General features: G+C 43.3%; 1 non-coding gene across 1 annotated transcript; it reads right to left on the bottom strand.

Annotated features, from left to right (window-relative positions):
- Window positions 1–19124: 19124 nt before the first annotated feature.
- Window positions 19125–19229, bottom strand: LOC115802070 (U6 spliceosomal RNA). The gene has a single exon (XR_004022449.1). It is a non-coding gene; the product is annotated as a U6 spliceosomal RNA (small nuclear RNA).
- Between the last annotated feature and the right edge of the window lie 266 nt (window positions 19230–19495).

Below are 19495 nucleotides of genomic sequence, written 5' to 3'. Positions count from 1 at the left end.
TGCCTGAGCCCGAGGGGCTGAGTCGTGGGTGCCCAGGCCGTAAACAGCCTTCAGGGCACTTAAAACATCAGCATTTTGTGGGCGTCAGCAGAACGCACTGGCTTTCTCACCGCCATCTGTGCTTTGTGTCTGAGCCTCCCTTTGAACATTTGCCTTGGCTTGTAAACACTGCCATTTATTCCACTTCCGGTTTCAAGTCGATGCCATTTTGCCAAATGCGCTTGCGGTCTGTCCGTTCCTAAAAAAAATCTTCATTTTTGTTCACCAGACTCGGCTTTTCTTGCTGGTTTTAGGGCCCCCCTGAGAGCGGGCACTTCCGCTGATGACGAGGGCGAGGATGGAGGCCCCTTTAGACCTCACATTCAACCCCAAAGCCCCAAGTTAGAGTGCTCTCCAGTCAGCCTCAAACGCACTTTTCTTCGTTGTTGACTCATCAGGGCTGAGTCAGGGCAGAGGAGGTAGACCCGGTGTCCCCGCCCGTCATTTACAGGGCATCTGAGAAAACGCATTGTTTCAGGGTTTGTTCCTGAGAGAAACCCACCTCCCTGCATGGGCTGCTTCCTGGAGGATTCCTCCTTCTTCTGTAGTTCGTGCTTCATCGATTTCTTCATTGTGTGAGGTGAGCAGAAATAGGTCTAAAGATGATTCTGAGCTGCAGTAGGAAGCTGCCTCTACTTCATGTCACCCCGTTGGCCGTCTGCTCCTGGCCACACGGGCCTCCTGTTCTCTCAGCACAGCAGACGTCCTCTTACCCCAGGGCCTTTGCACTGAAGTTCCATTTTCCAGGAATGACTTCCCGCAGACTTCCCCTCAATACTCTCTCACTTCCTTCTGGTCTTTACTCAAAAGGCCGCACCGGGCTTCCCTGGTGGCGCAGTGGTTGGGAGTCCGCCTGCCGATGCAGGGGACACGGGTTCATGCCCCGATCACGGCTGGGCCCGTGAGCCATGGCCGCTGAGCCTGCGCGTCCGGAGCCTGTGCTCCGCAACGGGAGAGGCCACAATGGTGAGAGGCCCGCGTACCGCAAAAAAAAAAAAAAAAAAAAGGCCGCACCAAGGAAACCATGTGATGTTTCCCCACTGCCTCCACGCCCTGCCCGTATTTAAATCACCTTCGCCTGCCTTGGTTTCCCTTCTCAGCACTTAACCACCATCCAACATAATACACGTTTCATTTATTTATTTTCCTTAGTGTTTTTCTCTACCGTCTACCCTCGAGCATCTTTCTCACTCTGTTACATAGTGTTTTCTGTAATCCCCAGTGTCTTAGAAAAGTGCCTGGCATTCAAGAAATACTTGATGAATAAATGAAAAGATTCGGGAATTTTCTAAAAACTGTTATTTTCCTTGGCAATACTTTTCATTTTCTTTCATTACACGCAGTCTCTGAACCATGAGCCTGGACACATGAAGTCATTTAGCTGTGGATGTGGTCACTGGGCTTCCCGGCATTGGCCACGCGGCCCCTCTGTCCCTTCCACCCGTCCCCCATGCTGTCCTTCTCCACCTGTCCAGACGTTTCCCTTGGCCAAGCTCACGCCTCGCCGCAAACCCTCCCCCACAGATCCCGCTGATGACATGCGCTCTCCTCTCCAGTTTAGCCCGCACGGGAGGCTGTAGACGCTTGGATGGGGTGGGCCGCTTCTTCTGCTTCAGCTCCTGCCCAGGGCTGCCAGGACTTCTCTGCCAGGAAGCACCCGGGGTGGGAGTCCTCATGGCTGGCCCTGTGAGCGCACAGCTCGTCTGCTTATTCCGCGGGGTTTTATCCTCAGCCTCTCATCCCCAGGAGAGCACTCAGCACGGCACCTCGGACAAGTGTGATTGTGATGATGGTTAGCGCTCAAAGACGGTCTATGAAAGTCACCTTCCTTTTCTAAGAACTTGTCTTTTGGTCCAAAATTCCATTTTAGGAAATCTCTTCTTCCTTTGCAATGAAGAACATGCCATGGCTTGAGAGAAGTGATCAGCCTTTATACTCTTTCATAAGCAATATTAGACCCTCTGTGAGACCTAAATGTGGGCCTTTAGAATGGAAGGAATAAGGGCTAATATATATAATGAAGAAAAAATAAGTGGTGAGAATCATCTCACCAGTGCTGGCGTCTGTTTTTAAAGTGTTTCATTTTCCTTTGGGAATATACTAATTATTATTCAGTTATGTGGATTCAATTGGGAGTGTTTTCACTCATCTTGTTTTCTTATTTAATCCGTGTATGAGACTGTGAATGTTTTTAGGCCTGAACTAGATCTTTTTTTTTTATCTTTATGTATCTACGTTCTAGCACAGTTGCAGATACAGAATTAGTAGGACACAATAAATATTAAAGTATGAGGAACGAGTGAATGAATGTGTGAATGAATGAATGAGCCCTAACCCACCATACTGGGTTACGAGGATCATCTATGTTAACACGTGTGGCAACATCTTACAAGTTGTCACCAGCGTCGATGACATCATGGGGCCCTTCATTGGGACCTGTAGATTCGTGGCTTCATTTCAGGGCAAGGTCAGCAACTTTTGAGACACAATCCCTACCGCTGAGAAGGTTCAAAATTCTTTCTACTCAATCAGGATGCCAAGAGAGAGGTAGGAAAAATCTTCTTTTAAAGCTTACTTACTGCCTACATATAGGATTTTCTCAATTATGCCTAAGAGCACTTCGCTTTTTTAGCTTTGTTGGAAAAGTTTTTAAACTGCAAAGTGCAATATTGTTGAATTATTCTGAGTCAGCCAGTCGTGGGCTTTTTTTTTTTTCCGTTGTTTTTTTTTTTGCGGTACGCGGGCCTCTCACTGTTGTGGCCTCTCCTGCTGTGGAGCAACAGGCTCCGGACGCGCAGGCTCAGCGGCCATGGCTCACGGGCCCAGCCGCTCTGCGGCATGTGGGATCTTCCCGGACCGCGGCACGAACCCGTGTCCCCTGCATCGGCAGGCGGACTCCCAACCACTGCGCCACCAGGGAAGCCCCAGTCGTGGGCTTTGAGCCTGGTTCTTCCAGTTGCCTGTTGCATACCCTGGGTAAGTCCCTTCTGTCTGCTGCATCTCAGTTTTCATATCTGTAAAATGGGAGCAGTAATTCCTACCCCATTTGGTTATTAAAGAGTTCAATTAAACAAATTAAATCATACGAAGTTCTGCTCACAGACTTACCACCCATTGACTGTGTTTGCTTCTTTTTTTATTTCTCCAACTGAGTTCAATTAAAAAAATAATAGCCCTGATAGGAGTGTGAAGTAGAGAATTGAAAACAGTGGAAAGAGAGCATTACACTGTACTGTACCTCTGCTTATAAGTTTGTCGTCAGAATAAACTCAGGATTCAGGTGATGCTACAGCCACTTTCTCTAACTGTTTCATAAATGTAGGAAATGGCCCCATATCACATCGATCCAACACACAATTTTATTCTTTTACAGGAAGAGCTGGGATGGGAAGGTTTAGCTGATGGGCAATAGATGGGTGCTGACAATCAAAGGTGAGGCCGCCTTTCAGTGTTTCCATGTGCTTTCCTACACCAGGCTCTCCTTGCCTGAAGGGGCGCCTGGTTTCCTGCCGAGGGGAGTTAGCTGCTTGCCCGTCAAATACAGACGGCATTCTGCTCACTTAGGTGGTTTTGCTGAATAAGAAGAGTCACGTTCATGCTCCTCAAGATTTCTTTTCCTCAAATTTCTTTGGAGCATTTAAGAAAGTTGGCAAGCCTCTTTTGTCCTCAGATTTACTCCAATAATCTTTAAATAATGACTTGTGTCTATTTTGTAGCATTTCTCCCCTGAACTTCCAAGTTGGCAGAATCCTCTGGGCCACAAAAAAATGTGTCTCATTATGTTCTATGCAAAGGGATTGAACGATAAACTCTGGGAAAGTGTGTAGCTGTAGCTGACAGGATGGCTTGCCTTTATGCAGATTTGAAAACAACATTTTTTGTCCTTAGTTTATAGCTTCAGTTGGGAATTTTACATGCAGTTGCCTAATTGTGGCAGGCAACGTGTACTTAATCAGACCCTGCTCGTCCCGCAGGTAAGTTGTCATCTATAACTCAGTGCCTGTCCCTGTTGGGTCCGGCCGGCTGTGAAATGTGGCTGCAGCCCTGGGTAGTACAAATGGCATTAATTACCTCAAACAGGCATAAGCCAAATGGAGTCATTGGTTTTAGGAACTAACCATATCCTCCACTTAGATCAAGGATCAAACTTTTATTCTGCCTACTTCCAGGAAAACACGTTTTGTTCTGTTTATATTGAGCAAACATGTCATCAGTAAAACGAGGAAAGTCCCAAATAAACTTTCTTCTAATTTGATTTACTTTCTATGCAGATGCTCTACATATGCATAAAGAAATCCAGGCTGATTTTTTTTTGCCTTAATATCGCAAAATGTATAAATTCCTCTTCACTCCCAAGTATATAAATATTAAAGTATGCTTAAAAGTAATAGAAAATGCATAAAGTAGAAATTCTAAAATTTCCAACTTTACCATATGAGTAGTTTACCAACCGAAAAAGAGTGATGAAAAGGACAGCATGTAAATCTATCCATGGAAATCTAAATGGCCTCACTCCTTCTTTCTTTCTTTCTTTCTTTCTTTCTATCTTTTCTTTCTTTCAAAAACTCTTTAACAATCTAAAAACCACAAACTTGGCCCACAGGCTATAGTTGGCAGACCTCTGATCTAGTATGTTAACTTGGCGATTCTCCTTTCTGGGCTTAAATTATAGAAGAATGAATTGAAATATGTCATGCATCTTTTGGAATCTAGAAGTACCAAAGCCACCTTCTTTATGATATTGCATTCTTCTGTCTAAACCACAGGCTCTATTATGTTTATCCTTATATGCTAGGATCCTAACCCAATGCCTGATACATGGTAGGTTTTCAGAAAATACTTGCCATATAATAGCATTTCTTATTTTCATCTAATCCTACAGTATTGAAAGGGTGACTTCAATTCTGAGAGATGAGTTTTTTTTATAATCAGCCTTAATAGAAATATTTTCTTGGGCCATCCCAACCCTACCAGCTTTCTGTAAAATTTAAGGTATGAAACCCAACAGATACAATTTATCAAAACTATTTATTACCTCGATGAGCAATAGTTATGTATAGTGCAAACACAACATTAGAGAGTGAAAATAATTTAAAGGTATAAGATAAATTCTTGGCCGCTGATTTTTAAAATGTGTTTAAGTCCATATTGTGTTTATTTGGTGGGTATCTCTGATTAAAAAGTAGTGTCTCTGAGGGCAAAACCAGGACTCTTTCTTTCTCTTATTTCTTTCATGCTTCTTTTTTCCTTCATTCCTCCCCTCAAAGTGGCAAAGTACTCACTACTCAGCACACAGTGGGGGCTTAATAAATGCTGCAGACCCCTCGCGCTGGCCTTCTAGGCTGTCTCCAAGATGGTTCTTCTTCTTTCCATCCTCCTTTCTTTTTTTGCAAAAATGCTGCAACAACTTCTCCATTTCTTTAAAAAAGTATGTATTTCTCAATCTGTCAAATAAACACTATATGATCAATTTAAGATTGCTTTAAATAAATTTATTTTCTGTTTTTCCCCCTTTCTTAAAAAAAAAATATTGGCACTAAGCCATGAGGCATAATGAGCTAGGGGTTTGCAAAGTCTGATTACAATTGACTGACACGTAGTGTATAATTATTAATTTCTTCTATCACTAAAAGAAAAGGAAGAGGGCAAAATGTATTACATTCTTACTATTTAAAAAAAAATTTAAGTCTAGTTGACTTACAATGTGTTAATTTCTGCTGTACAGCAAAGTGATTCAGTTATACATATATATACATTCTATTTTTACATTCTTACTATTAAATACCAGCAGAGATTCTGTCATCTTTGAAAACACATATGATGTTTATTCATCTCTCCCAATTTAAGGAAGTAAAAGAACCTGGTCTTGTAGATTTTAGAAGCATTTTGTTATGGTACTTGATGCTGTTTAAGACATTTTTTAAACTTGGGTTATAAATGTCAGAGTTAATTTGGCTTCCGTCCACTTCCCTCCTTCTGTGGCCTGAGTTTTGGTGGACGTGAGTCACACTAAAGCTTTCTGCTGCGAAGCCACGCAGACTTAAGGGTCTGAGGGGGTCATGAGACTCTGGCTCCCCCCATGCCCCGGCACATGGAGCACAGAAATTTTGGGAATCATTTTAGGAGCTAAAAGCCTTGCTGGGGAGCTGAGCTGAGCTGGCACGGCTCCCAGGCAGGGAAGCTCCGTCCTCCCCAGCTCCTCTCCCGTTTCTCAGCATGGGGTGTCAGGGGAATCATTAAGGGGGCATCCTGGCCTCGGCCTCCCACACCTGCCGGTCCTGGTTCCCTGCTGTAATTTTATGGGCCGTGAGGAGGCAGGTTTGACGCCACGGAACACAGTCTCTGCCAACAGCTGCAGACAAGTCAGCTCACCAGACAGTAAAATGTAAAGAGGGGGAGGGAGAGATAACCTTTGAAGTTTACAAAAAAGCATGACTTTGACCACTTCCTTTTTCCTTTTTAAATTGGTGTCCCAGGTATGTTGAGAGCAGCTATCGGCTAACTTTACAAGGAAAGATCCACTTCCTCCCAACACTTAGGGGCTTCGTGGTTCTCAGCATTTTAATTCCAGAGCTGAGTGGCCTTCATTTCAGAGACATCTGTGAGAAGCAGATAAGAAGTGTGGCATTTTGACTGAGGTGTATATTAAAGGACGATGCACTGAAAATACACACCCACACGTATACAGAGAGCTCTCTGGATTCAAGTTTAAGGTTAAAGGGTACAAGCCATCACTGAGCCCCATCATCTTTCCCACGTGTTTACTCTGCATTGGGCCTTCAGGCTTTTGTCCTTTAAAGGAAGAACGCTAAGAAAGGGAATTGAAACTCTGGCGCTATGTTTTCCTCTTTCTTCACATCTCAATTTTAATTTCCCTTTAATGCTTTTCCTTTCTACTTTTCTTTCAGTATTTTTCTCTCTTTGTTTAAAAAAGGAGTCTGGGATTTTCATTGTTCTGTCACTCTTATACAGTTTAGCATGGAATGTCCCGGAGGGTGTGTGTGTGTGAATCCCATAGCACTGATCTTGGGAAGACCTTGCTGGATTGTGGGATTTGAGTCTCCAGTTTGAACCATGCACGTGAGAAAAGCATAAAAGATTCCTTTCAAATTACATAACATACCTTATATTTGGTAGCATTGTGATTTCCAGATGTCACTTCATTCATTTTAACAATGCTCTTAACTTTCTGTTTAATGAAATGTAGGGAGAATGGATCAAATTTAGACTCTTTGATGTTCAGTTCTAAAATAAGAATTAGGGTCATTATAAAAGGCTGTTTCCAGGCCAGCATAATGTTTAGAGAGAACCAAAAAATCCTCACAGTTCTCTTACTTTTTCTTCAAAACTATTAAAAGGAACATAAATACTTGCATCCTTCTTTGTAGGGTGGGAATTAACTTAGAGACCGATCCATGGATCCTCACAATTCCATCACTGAAGTGCTCAGTGATGAGCACTTACAACGTAGTTGTTACAACGTAGTTGTTAGACTTCAAACCAATCCCTAACTCCCTGAGACTCCGAAAAAGTAAGGCAAGTGGTCTCGACCTCTTCTGTCTGATACCGTAGCCACTAGTCAGGGGTGACAGTTTAAATTTAATAGTCCCACAGTCGACCGGCCACATCTCAAGTGCCCAACAGCCCTGAGTGGCCAGTGGCTATTGTACCAGGCAGAGTGGGGAGGGAAAGTTCTGTGGGACAGGGCTGGCTGGTAAGTGTGTGACACCGTACAACCCGAGAAACAGCACCCAGGGCAGTCCAGGCAGCTGGGCTCCAATCACAACCTTCTTACCCTCCCCTTGTCGTTGAAAGCTTGTTGAATCACTATTATGTTATTTACCACAACAGTTCTGCGGAGTCATTGATTCCTTACACATGTGATGAGCACTTGCTGTGATCCAGGAATTGTGCCCTAGGCTGGGGACATAAGGACAAAAAGCGTCATGCTAGTGTGCTAGGTGCCTACTGCCTGCAAAAGAAGACCAGCAAATGAACAATTCCCAAATGGAGAAGCAGCTCGGACAGCTGTACGGAGGGTGCAGGGCATCGTGCAGGGGATGCTTCCCAAAGGAAGCTAAGCCTCAGTGGGGGGCAAAAGTTTGTGCACAAATTATTACATAAGAACAGCATGAGGCGAAGGTTCAGAAATGGTGTTGCTGAGTTAAGGTGCATGATGTGTCTACAAGAACTGGTGCCTAAATTTTCTTGTTTGACAATAGAAGAGCATCAATATTCACACTTTGGCCAACACTGAGGCGTTTCGATATTGCAAATAAAAAATGGCTAGTTTTGCATTTCTTTTATTACCAGTGAGATAGAACACACTTGCATTATTTCACTGATACACGTTCATAGGTCACTTTCATCGTCATCAGTTGGGGCGGTGCACACATATGCGTGTATTGATGGTCTGATTTCTTTTTGATTTCTACGATCTTTTCCTTGAAATATTAACCTTGTGCCTGCCGTAGAGTTGCAAAAATTTCAAGTTTGTCAATTCCCTTTTAATGTTTCTATGTTTTAAATTTATGGAAGCAACAGATAGTTTTAATTCTTAGGTAATTTAAAAGTTTCCTTTTTTTCCTTTATGCTGTATATCTTCCCAAAGCAAATATTATATAAATACCGACCTATATTGTGGTTCTGCACGTTGACAGCAGCGGGGATTCCTCTGAGGAGCTTGAAGAAATATGGATACCTGGGACCCACCCAGCTACCCAGGGAATTCCACCTTGCAGCCACGTGTGAAAACCATGATTCACATTTTTTTTTAATTTTTAAAATTTTTATTTATTTTATTTTTTGGCTGCGTTGAGTCTTTGCTGCTGCGTGCGGTCTTTCTCTAGTTGCGATCAGGGGCTACTCTTCGTTGCGGTGCGAGGGCTTCTCATTGCGGTGGCTTCTCTTCTTGCGGAGCACAGGCTCTAGACTACTGACTTGTGGCACACGGGCTTAAGTTGCTCCGCGCGGCATGTGGGATCTTCTCGGACCAGGGCTCGAACCCATGTCCCCTGCATTGGTAGGCGGATTCTCAACCTGTGCGCCACCAGGGAAGCCCCATGATTCATATTTTGTAGTAGTTTTATAATTCCATATTCTACGTTTATTTGATGTGACATCATATTTCCAAAATATTTAGCCCTTTGTCTTAAAACCATTTGTTTAATAATCCAATCTTTCCCAACTTCTTTGGAATGCTATCTTTACCACAGACGACACTTTCAAAGACATTGGGCTTTGTCTATACTTTCTATTCTGTCTGACTGATTCCTGTGAGAGCACCTTACAGTATCCCATAGAATGAATCCTCCCTGGTTACTTTTATGGATGTGGAACTCACGTTTTAAATTTATTTATTTTATTTTTGGCTGTGTTGGGTCTTCGTTTCTGTGCGAGGGCTTTCTCCAGTTGCGGAGAGCGGGGGCCACTCTTCATCGCGGTGCTCAGGCCTCTCACTGTCACGGCCTCTCCCATTGCGGAGCACAGGCTCCAGACTCGCAGGCTCAGTAGTTGTGGCTCACGGGCTTAGTTGCTCCGCGGCATGTGGGATCTTCCCAGACCAGGGCTCGAACCCGTGTCCCCTGCATTGGCAGGCAGATTCTCAACCACTGCACCACCAGGGAAGCCCCAGAACTCATGTTTTAAATAGCACTCATCAAGTTGGGTTGATTAAGTAGAGGGGACCTAGAAAGTCATGGTCTGAATATAATAATCGATAGAGCCATCTGGATTGGTTGGTAGTGAGTTAATATTAAAAGCTGGTTTATTCTTGGCTCATTCAATGCAAATATGTTTAAAGCTAAATGTGCATAGTTCATTCAACAGCTTTGACGGGGCCACAAGGACTTTTCCTTTGAGGTTGGGTCGGCTGATGAGCTTCCTGTGTATTTTCTCTCATCACCGACAACTTCGATGCATTGTCTACGTTTTAGATTTCTGGTTATGTGATTACCTAAACACCCCTGGCATCCAACCTGACTGCAGAATCCTTTTCAGACTCTGATACAGTTTTCTCGATTGACCCAGTCCGTTGGGGTCTTTTACTGTTATCATGTCTTCCCAAAGCAGTCAGCATGGCGGTTCTTTTTGGTTAGAAATAATTCCCTCTCACAGTCATAGTTTTCCAGATTATGTAAATAGTTCACTAAATTATAAAACTCTGATTATATCTACACTTGGCTTCAGTAGGAAACAAATACAGATGACCCCTGATAATTATCACCTTGATGGTGGATAGAGCCACGTGGTCACACACGGAGGTCCTGCCACTTGGCTCAGGTGGCCCTGGTGCCTGTTAGTATATTTCAAAGAGCGCTGTGGGCTAATCTGGTTGGGGTTTCAGGGAATTTCGGGGTGCTCGTGAAGTGGGTGTAGCACGGCGTTGGGAAGCCGCGGGGGAACCCAGTGCCCCAGGGGCTGGGAGCATGGATGTTACTTCCCTCCCCCCGCCCCGGTCCTGTGCCCACAGGGTGAACGGCTGGGTCCTCCTGAGGGTTCAGTGTGGTAACACCAAGGGACTGTTATGGAGCCAGAACCCTGGGGACTGCCCCTCCCCTCACTCTCTTCCCGCCCCCCCATACCTAGTCCACCCGCAGACTTGTGTTTTATACCCCAGACTTCAATGTCACTGAGGTCCAAGCCTTCTCTCCATCTCCGCATCCCACGCTGGGCCTGGCCATTGTCATCTGCACCCAGACCAATGGCCTCTGCATCCACTCTTGTCCTTGTGATGTGGATTTTCATTAGGATCGTGGCTTCAAAACACGCCCAGGATCATGTCAGCCTCCTCTTCAAATATTTCAGTGCTGTCCTAGTGCTCCTAAGATAAAGACGAAAACCCTGATCTTGGTGGGCCCCATGCCCTCAGCTCCCATCTCACTGGCCTTTGGGCCCCGAGGTGGACGGAACAGCTCTTCACGGGGAGCCTTGTGCACACTTTTCCCTTCTGCTCCCTCCTCCTCTGTCTGCCTCCCTAGAAAACGCTCATCCTTCGCAGGTGGGCCTCGTTCCTGGAGGAGCCCTTCCTCTGCCCATCGTCCCCCTGCTATTCTAGGTTCTCGGGCGGGGTCCCCATTCTGCTCACCCAGCTGCAGCTGCGGGTGTATTTCTGTTTGGTTAATAACATCTGTGTCCCCTGAGGAACTCTGGGCTCCTTGGGGACAGGAATCCTGTTGCTCGCCAGTGGGCCCACCACGGCTGGCACAGGTCTCGGCAAACGTTCAATAAATCGTTGATGGAATATTCATCAGAGTGGACGAGAAATGTAATAAAGCCTGTAACAGAGTCTGACATGTAAGACGCACTTTTACACATATATTTCCTTTTTCCTGTCTGTTGTGTCAATCAGACAGGATCATGTTACCTATTAAATGACATATGCAGCTTTGGGCCAACTGCCTTTGATGTGGAGGGAAATGAAATGGCATCTACCTTCAAAATGATTTCTAGATCATTCGATATAAGCGAACCTGAGAAAATGTCTTAGCAGACACAAAGACAGTACATTTTCTACAGAAAAGTGGCAGGAGTATCCTACATTAGTACTGAGTCAACTGCTCTCCATAAACCTTCATCCTCAGTAACAAAGCGTCACAGTTGCAGACGATACCAAATTGCAGCTTATTTTTAATTATATTAGACTTTTTTCTCCCCTGTGGAGAGCGCGGGGAAGCCAGGCTCCCTTTGATCCCGGGTAGGTATGTTAATGCTAGAACAACAGGAAGCCCCGCCGGACCGGATTGCGTCCCACCCCCATGGCCACCTTCACCCCGCCTGCTGCCGTGCCATTCATCTACTCGGCCTGATTAAGGAAACCAGCTCCAAAGGGCCCCGGCCCTCGGTCGTATCGTATCTGCGTCAGCTGTATCCTTTCGCAGGAAGAAAATACTTTAAGGAAGAAAAGTTTAAGTGATTCACTGGTTAATTTGAGTCAACAGTTAGTCTAAGATCTGGAACTTTTAGTTTCTCTTTTGCAGGGTCTGCAAACCTTTCTGTAAAGGGCCGGGGCGGGGATGGGGCACGTCTCACTCTGCTGTTGGGAAGCTCTTAGCCCTGCCTCGGGCCCTCCCCGGGGGGGCGCCGCTGGAACCACACCCCGCCTCGATCCTCCACAGTCCTTCCCCAGGCCGCACACCCATCCTCCCAACTGGAAGATTCCACTGGCGGGCCACCACTCCCAGTCCCGCCCAGTTGCCTGCTGGGCTAAGACAGATCCCTGGAGGGGTGTTGGCAACCACCCTCTTGTCTCACTGGCCCGAACTTTGTCTCACCCTCCGCCCTCTGACTTTGGCATTTACATTCCAGGCTTTAAGGGTTTTCCCACCACTTAACTCTTCTTTTTTCTCCCTCACCTGTTCAAAGCGTTCCCATCAAAGACCACCCGAAGCCACACTCTCTCCACTGTTTCCCACCTTCCCTTTCCCCCAGCAGTCCAGCTGCCCACTGAAAACACGCATCTCCCTTTGCCGGGTCCACCTGGCATCCTCCTCACCCTGTCTTCTCCTCCTAGCTGCTTGCATCTTCCCCAGATATGACAGGTTCGTCCTTTTGCATCTTCCCCAGATATGACAGGTTCGTTAAACACTGAATGAGCAGAATAAATCACTGTTTGTGACTTCATGTTCAGGGTTTGCGGATTTGCATCCCCTGCGGTGGCCCAGGGGGGCCTGGTCACCAGCCACTGTAGTTGCCTTTTAGGTAAGAACTCCCTGGCAAACGGAAGCATCATTCAGAAACGTAAGCCTGGGAGTCAGTGCCCTCCAAAATAGCCTGCTCAAAATTTCCCATTTAGGGGAGGGAGAAAACGTCTATCCATAATTTTTTTCTAAAAATAAAAAAGGAATTAAATGTAACCCATTTAATATATAGGCTGACCCCGAGCTCACTGTCCCGTGTGTCAGTGGGTCACACAGCGCCAGGGCCGGGCCAGGAATTGCGGGACCTGGAGTTTATACAGTTCTGGGGACAAAAGTGGGATTTGAGGAACTCATTACCAAAAAGAATTCATACCGGTAAGTGAAGTACCCTGAGGCCACCCAGTGCCTGGACGGTCAGTCTGAATGTATTGGTGGGCTATTGGAGGCGACACCACGTTGAAATACTTCTCTGCAGGTTGGTGAACAGCCTCTGCTCCCAGGAAATATTTCCCACGTCCCCCATTCAGGCCACAGTCCAGCGGCTGAACCCCAGGGACAGCCAGCTTCTGGTCGAACTCTTAGGTATCTGTGCAATACCGTTTTTAAACACTTTGAATATCACCCATGGGTGTATACAATGAAGATATATTCTTAAGAGTAAATAACTTCTTAATTTAAAAATTATGGAAAATCAGTGAAAATGCAATTGCTGATATAGTGACAGCTTTGACAGGAATTACAGAGAATGAGTCTGGGGCAAGGCTATAGATACAGCATCATACGTGAAATTAATTCATTGCATCATTCCTAGGTAAGCTCACGCAGAATGAGTGGAATCCAGAAATGGGCAAAGAAAAGTAGGATATCATTAATATGATTATAAAAATAAAACATAAAATATGTCAGGATTGTTATAATGGCATGTGTCATGACATGGGCCCTGGCAATGGCACTCTCGTACCTCACAGAGGTTACTGGTTCCTTCTGAACGGAGCACTTGGGATATTTCAATGTTTGATGAGTTATATACCTTTCTCCTACACAGGGAAAGTGTTCGAAGTTTGCTGACCTTTTCTGTGATAACAAATGACTGCTAGATTTCTACCTTTTAGAGTTAAAAAGAAAAGTCTAACCAAGATCCTTCAAAGCAAAGATAAAATTATCACATTTTATTATTATTTTTTGCGGTACGCGAGCCTCTCACTGTTGTGGTCTCTCCCGTCGCGGAGCACAGGCTCCGGACGCGCAGGGTCAGCGGCCATGGCTCACGGGGCCAGCCGCTCCGCGGCATGTGGGATCTTCCTGGACCGGGGCACGAACCCACGTCCCCTGCATCGGCAGGCGGACTCTCAACCACTGTGCCACCAGGGAAGCCCACATTTTATTATTTTTAACTGAAGTCCATAGTTTGCATCGGGGTTCACTCTTGGTGATGTATATTCTATGAGTCTTGACAAACGTGTAATGTCCTGTATCTACCACTTGAGTGTCATACAGAGTATTTTCACTGCCCTAAAAATCCCCTGTGTTCTGCCTATTCATCCCTCGCACTGCTCAGCCCCTGGCAACTAATAATCATTTTACTGTCTCCATTGTTTTTCCTTTTTCCTCCTGTCTTATAGTTGAAATCATACAGTATGTAGCCTTTTCAGATTGGCTTCTTTCACTTCGTAATAAGCATTTAAGGTTCCTTCATGTCTTTTCAAGGCTTGATAGCTGATTTCTTTTAGTGCTGAATCATATTCCATGGTCTGGATGGACCACACTTTATTTATCCATTCACCTACTGAAGGGCATCTTGGTTGCGTCCGAGTTTTGGCTGCTATAAACATCTGTGTGCAGGTCTTTGTGTGGACATATGTTTTCAAATCTTTTGAGTAAATACCAAGGAGTATGGTTGCCAAATCATATGGTAAGAGTATGTTCAGGTTCATAAGAAGCTGAAACTGTCTTCCAAAGTGGCTGTACCATTCTGCACTCCATCAGCAGTGAAAGGATCCTGGTCAGCATCTGGAATTGTCAGTGTTCCAGACCCTGGCCATTCTCACAGGTGTGTAGTGGTATCTTATTGTTGTTTTACTTTGCATTTCCCTGATGACATATGATGTGGAACATTCTTTCATATGCTTATCTGCCACCTGTATATCTTCCTTAGTGAGTTGTCTTTTAAGATCTTTGGCCCATTTTTTAATTGTATTGTTTTCTTATTGTTGAGTTTCAAGTGTTCTTCATATATTTGCAATACAAACGCTCAGATATGTTTTTGCAAGTATGTCTTTCCAGCCTCTGACTTGTCTGTTCAGTCTCGTAACAGTGTCTTTCACAGAGCAGAAGTTTTTAATTTTAATGAAGTCCAGCTTATCAATTTTTTCTTTCATGGATTGTGCTGCTTTTAGTGTAGTATCTCAAAAACTCATTTCCAAAGCAAGGTCACCTAGATTCTCTCCTACGTTCTCTTCTAGAAGTTTTACAGTTTTGCCTTTCACTTTTAGGTCTCTGATCCATTTTGAGTTGAATTTTTATGAAAGGTTTGAGGTCTGAATCTACATTTTTCTCCCCACATGGATGTTCAGTTGTTCCAGCATGATTTCTTTCTTTTTTAAAAAAAATTAATTAATTTATTTTATTTTTGGCTGTGTTGGGTCTTGGTTGCTACGCGCGGGCTTTCTCTAGTTGCGGCGAGCGGGGGCTACTCTTCGTTTTGGTGCACGGGCTTCTCATTGTGGTGGCTTCTCTTGTCGCAGAGCGCAGGCTCTAGGAGCGTGGGCTTCAGTAGTTGCAGCACGTGGGCTCAGTAGCTGTGGCTCACGGGCTGTAGAGTGCAGGCTCAGTAGTTGTGGCGTGCGAGCTTAGTTGCTCCGCTGCATGTGGGATCTTCCCGGACCAGGGTTCAAAGCCGTGTCCCCTGCATTGGCAGACAGATTCTTAACCACTGCGCCACCAAGGAAACCCTAGCATGATTTCTTGAAAAGACTGTTCTTTATCTGTTGAACAGCCTTTGATCCTTTGTCAGTGATCCGTTGCGTGGGTCTGAGTGGGTCTGTGTCCTGGCTCTTTACTCCAGTTCATTGATCCATTTGTCTGTTCATTCACCAATACCCCATTGTCTTAACTTTTGTAGCTTTACAGTAAATGTGGAAGTCAAGTACGGTCAGCCCTCTGACTTTCTTTTTCTCCTTCACTATTGTGTTGGCTACTCTGGGTTCTTTGCCTTTTCATATAGACTTTAGAATCAGTTTGTTGATAATCACAAAATAGCTTGGTAGGGTTTTGATTGGGATTTTGTATTGAATCTATAGATCAAGTTGGGAAGAACTGATGTGTTAATGGTATTGAGTCTTCCTATCCATGAATGTGAAATATCTCTCCATTTATTTAAATCTTCAATTTCTCAGTTTTGTAGTTTCCCTCATATAGATCTTGTACATATTTTGTTAGATTTATCCCTAAGTACTTTTTTCAGTGCTAATGTATTGTGTTTTTAACTTTAAATTCCATTTGTTCACTGCTGGTATATCAGAAAGCTGAATTTTATGTATTAACCTTGTATCCTATAGCCATGGTATAAGCACCTAATTCGAGGCATTTTTGGGGCTCAATTCTTGGGATTTTTTTTACATAGACAGTCAGGTTATGCATGAACAAAGACATTTATTTCTTCCTTCTCAACCTATATACCTTTTCTTTCCTTAATGCACTAGCTAGAATACAGTGTTCCAATACAGTGTTGGCTAGGAGTGGTGAGAGGGGAAATGCTTGCCTTCTTCCCGTTCTTAGGGGGAAAGTATCTAGTTTCTCACCATTAAGCATGAAGTTAGCTGTATGTTTTTGTTTTTTTTTTTTGCGGTACGCGGGCCTCTCACTGCTGTGGCCTCTCCCGTTGCGGAGCACAGGCTCCGGACGTGCAGGCTCAGCGGCCGTGGCTCACGGGCCCAGCCGCTCCGCGGCATGTGGGACCTTCCCGGACTGGGGCATGAACCCGTGTCCCCTGCGTCGGCAGGCGGACTCTCAACCACTGCGCCACCAGGGAAGCCCCTGTCGAGAATTTTTGACTCTATGTTCATGAGAGAGATTGCTCTGTACATGTTTTTGGAGGGAGGCTGTCTTTCTCTGCTTTTGTTGTCAGGGTAATATTAACCTCATAAAATGAGTTGGCAAACATTCCTTCCTCATCTATTTTCTGGAAGAGATCGTATAAAATTTTGTGTTAATTCTCACTTAAATGTTAGATAAAATTATCTTGTGACACTATCTGTGTCTGGGGATTTATAAATTCGATTTCTTTAATGGTTTTGAGATTTCTAAGGTTACTAAGGTTATCTTTCTCATCTTGGCTGAGTTTTGGTACTTTGTGGGTTTTGAGAAATGATCCATTTCTTCTACGTTGTCAAATTTATGCATATAAATTTTACAGTATTCCCTTACTATCATTTTGATGGCTGAAGGATCTGTGATGATATTTCCTGTTTCATTCCTGATGTGGTGATTTATGTCTTTTTATTTTTGTCAGTATTGCTAGAGGTTTACAGATTTTATTGAGTTTTCTTAAAGAGCTACATTTTGTTTCATTGATGTTTTTTCTATTGTTTTCCTATTTTCAATTTTATTGAGTTACACTATTATCTTCATTATTGCCTTCCTTCTGCTTGCTTTGGGTTTCTTTTGCTTTTCTTTTTCTAGTTTTCTGAGGTAAGAACTTAGAACATCATTTTGAGATTTTTCCTTTCTATGTATACATTTAGTGTTATAAATTTCCCTCTTAGCTGCATCTCGCAAATTTTGATATGTTGTGCTTTCATTTTCACTCAGTTCAATTTATTTTAAAATTTCCTTTTAGACTTCCTCTTGGACCCATGGATTATTTAGGAGTGTTGGCTACTCTCCATGTTTGAAGATTTTCCTTTTGTCTTTCTGTCATCAATTTCTAGCATGACTCCATCTGTCATTGATTTCTACTATGATTCCATTATGATCAGAGAAAAAACTCTGTATGATTTCAGTTTTTTTTTAATTTGCTAAATTAAAAAAAAATTATCCAGGATATGGTCTGTCTTGGTGAATGTTCCATGGGTGCTTAAAAGGAATGTGCATTCTGCTGTTCTTGGGTGATGTTGTTTTATGACATTGCTCAGTTCTTCTGTATTCTTGCTGGTTTTCTGTTTAGAGGTTCTATCAATTGCTAACAGAGGGGTCATGAAGCCCCTAACTGTAAATGTGGATTTCTCCTTTTCTTCTTTAAGTTCTTTCAGTGTTTTCTTCATGTTTTTGAAGTTCTGTTGTTTGGTGCATACATATTTAGGATTGCTATATCTTTTTGGTGAATTGATTCTTTACTCATTGTGCAATGTCTCTCTTTGTCCCTAGTGATTTCCTTTGCTCTGAAGTCTACTTAATCTGATATAATGTAGCCATTCCTTTTTTGATTTTGCATTATATATCTTTTTTCATCCTTTTACTTTCAAACTACTTTTGTACTTAAATTTGAAGTGAGTTTTGTGAAGACAGTGTATATTTGGGTTGTGTGTTTCTATCCATTCTGCCACCCTCTGTTGTCTAATTGGTGTATTTAGACCCTTTACATTTAGAGCAATTATTGAAACTTAGGGCTTATGTCTGGCATTTCAATTTTTGTTTTGTTTCTTCTGTTTCTCATTCCTCTGTTCCTCTTTTCTTGCTTTCTTGTGGATTACCTCAGCATATTTTAGAATAACATTTTTATTTATTTATAATGTTTTTGATCATATCATTCTATATAGCTTCCTTAGTGGTTGTTCTAGATATTACAACATATATAAGTAACTCATCACAGCCTCCTTATATCAACATCTTACTACTTTGAGTGAAGTATTGAATGTTTACTCCCATTTGGGTACCTTTAACCCTTTTCTACTTTTTAAATAAAATTGTCTTAAGTATTTCCTCTATACACATGGAGCACTACATCAGGTAGTGTTAAGTGTTATAATGTTTGCTTCAACCATCAAATCTAATTTAAGAATCTCGTGAGAAGGATAGTCTATGATTTTTACCTCTATTTTTACCCAGTGAATTAAACTGCTAGAGTTGCCATAGCAAAATTCCACAGATGGGGTAGCTTAAACCACAGAAGTTTATCTCTCACAGTTCTGGAGGCTGGAAGTCCAAGATTAAAGTACCAGCATGGTTGGGTTCCTGGTGAGAGATCTCTTCCTGGCTTACAAAGGGCTTCCCTCTCCCTGGGTCCTCACATGGTCCTTCCTTTGTGTGAGAGCACCCCTGGTGTCTCTTCCTCCTCCCAAAAGAGCACTGGTCCTATTGGGTTAGGGCCCCACCCTTATGTAACCTTACTTACTATTTTAAAGGCTCTATCTCCAAATATATTACATTGAGGGTTAAGCCTTCAACATAAGGACTTGGGGGGAACATAATTCAGTCCATAACACTCAACCATTTCTTTCCCTTTCTGAAAAAACTATTGAACATCTCAAGGATTTGTGTATCATCTTGTGCAGGGGCCATGCTCATCTTCTCTGCATTGTTTCAGTTTTAGTATATGTATTGCCAAAGTAATCCTTCCAATAGGTTTTTGAATACTTAAATAATTCTTGTTGATTGAGTCTGTTTCTCACCACAGAATCTGTTTCTCACATAGGTTTTTTTATCTTTATAATATATTGAATAGGTTCATTTTCAAAAGCAAGTTAACATCCGCTTGTCTATGTTGACTAAATTTCTACATGTCCTTAAAACATTATAACTTTATCAGTGTATTGGAGCAATTGGTGAAATTTAGGATGTAAATTAGATAATAGCATTATAGCAATATTCAGTTCTTAAAT

Source organism: Delphinapterus leucas, chromosome 12, assembly GCF_059928025.1.
Source record: "Delphinapterus leucas isolate spDelLeu-1000000601 "Yukka" chromosome 12, BTC_Dleu_Yukka2, whole genome shotgun sequence".
Taxonomy (NCBI): domain Eukaryota; kingdom Metazoa; phylum Chordata; class Mammalia; order Artiodactyla; family Monodontidae; genus Delphinapterus; species Delphinapterus leucas.
This window is presented reverse-complemented; position numbering and strand designations above follow the sequence as displayed.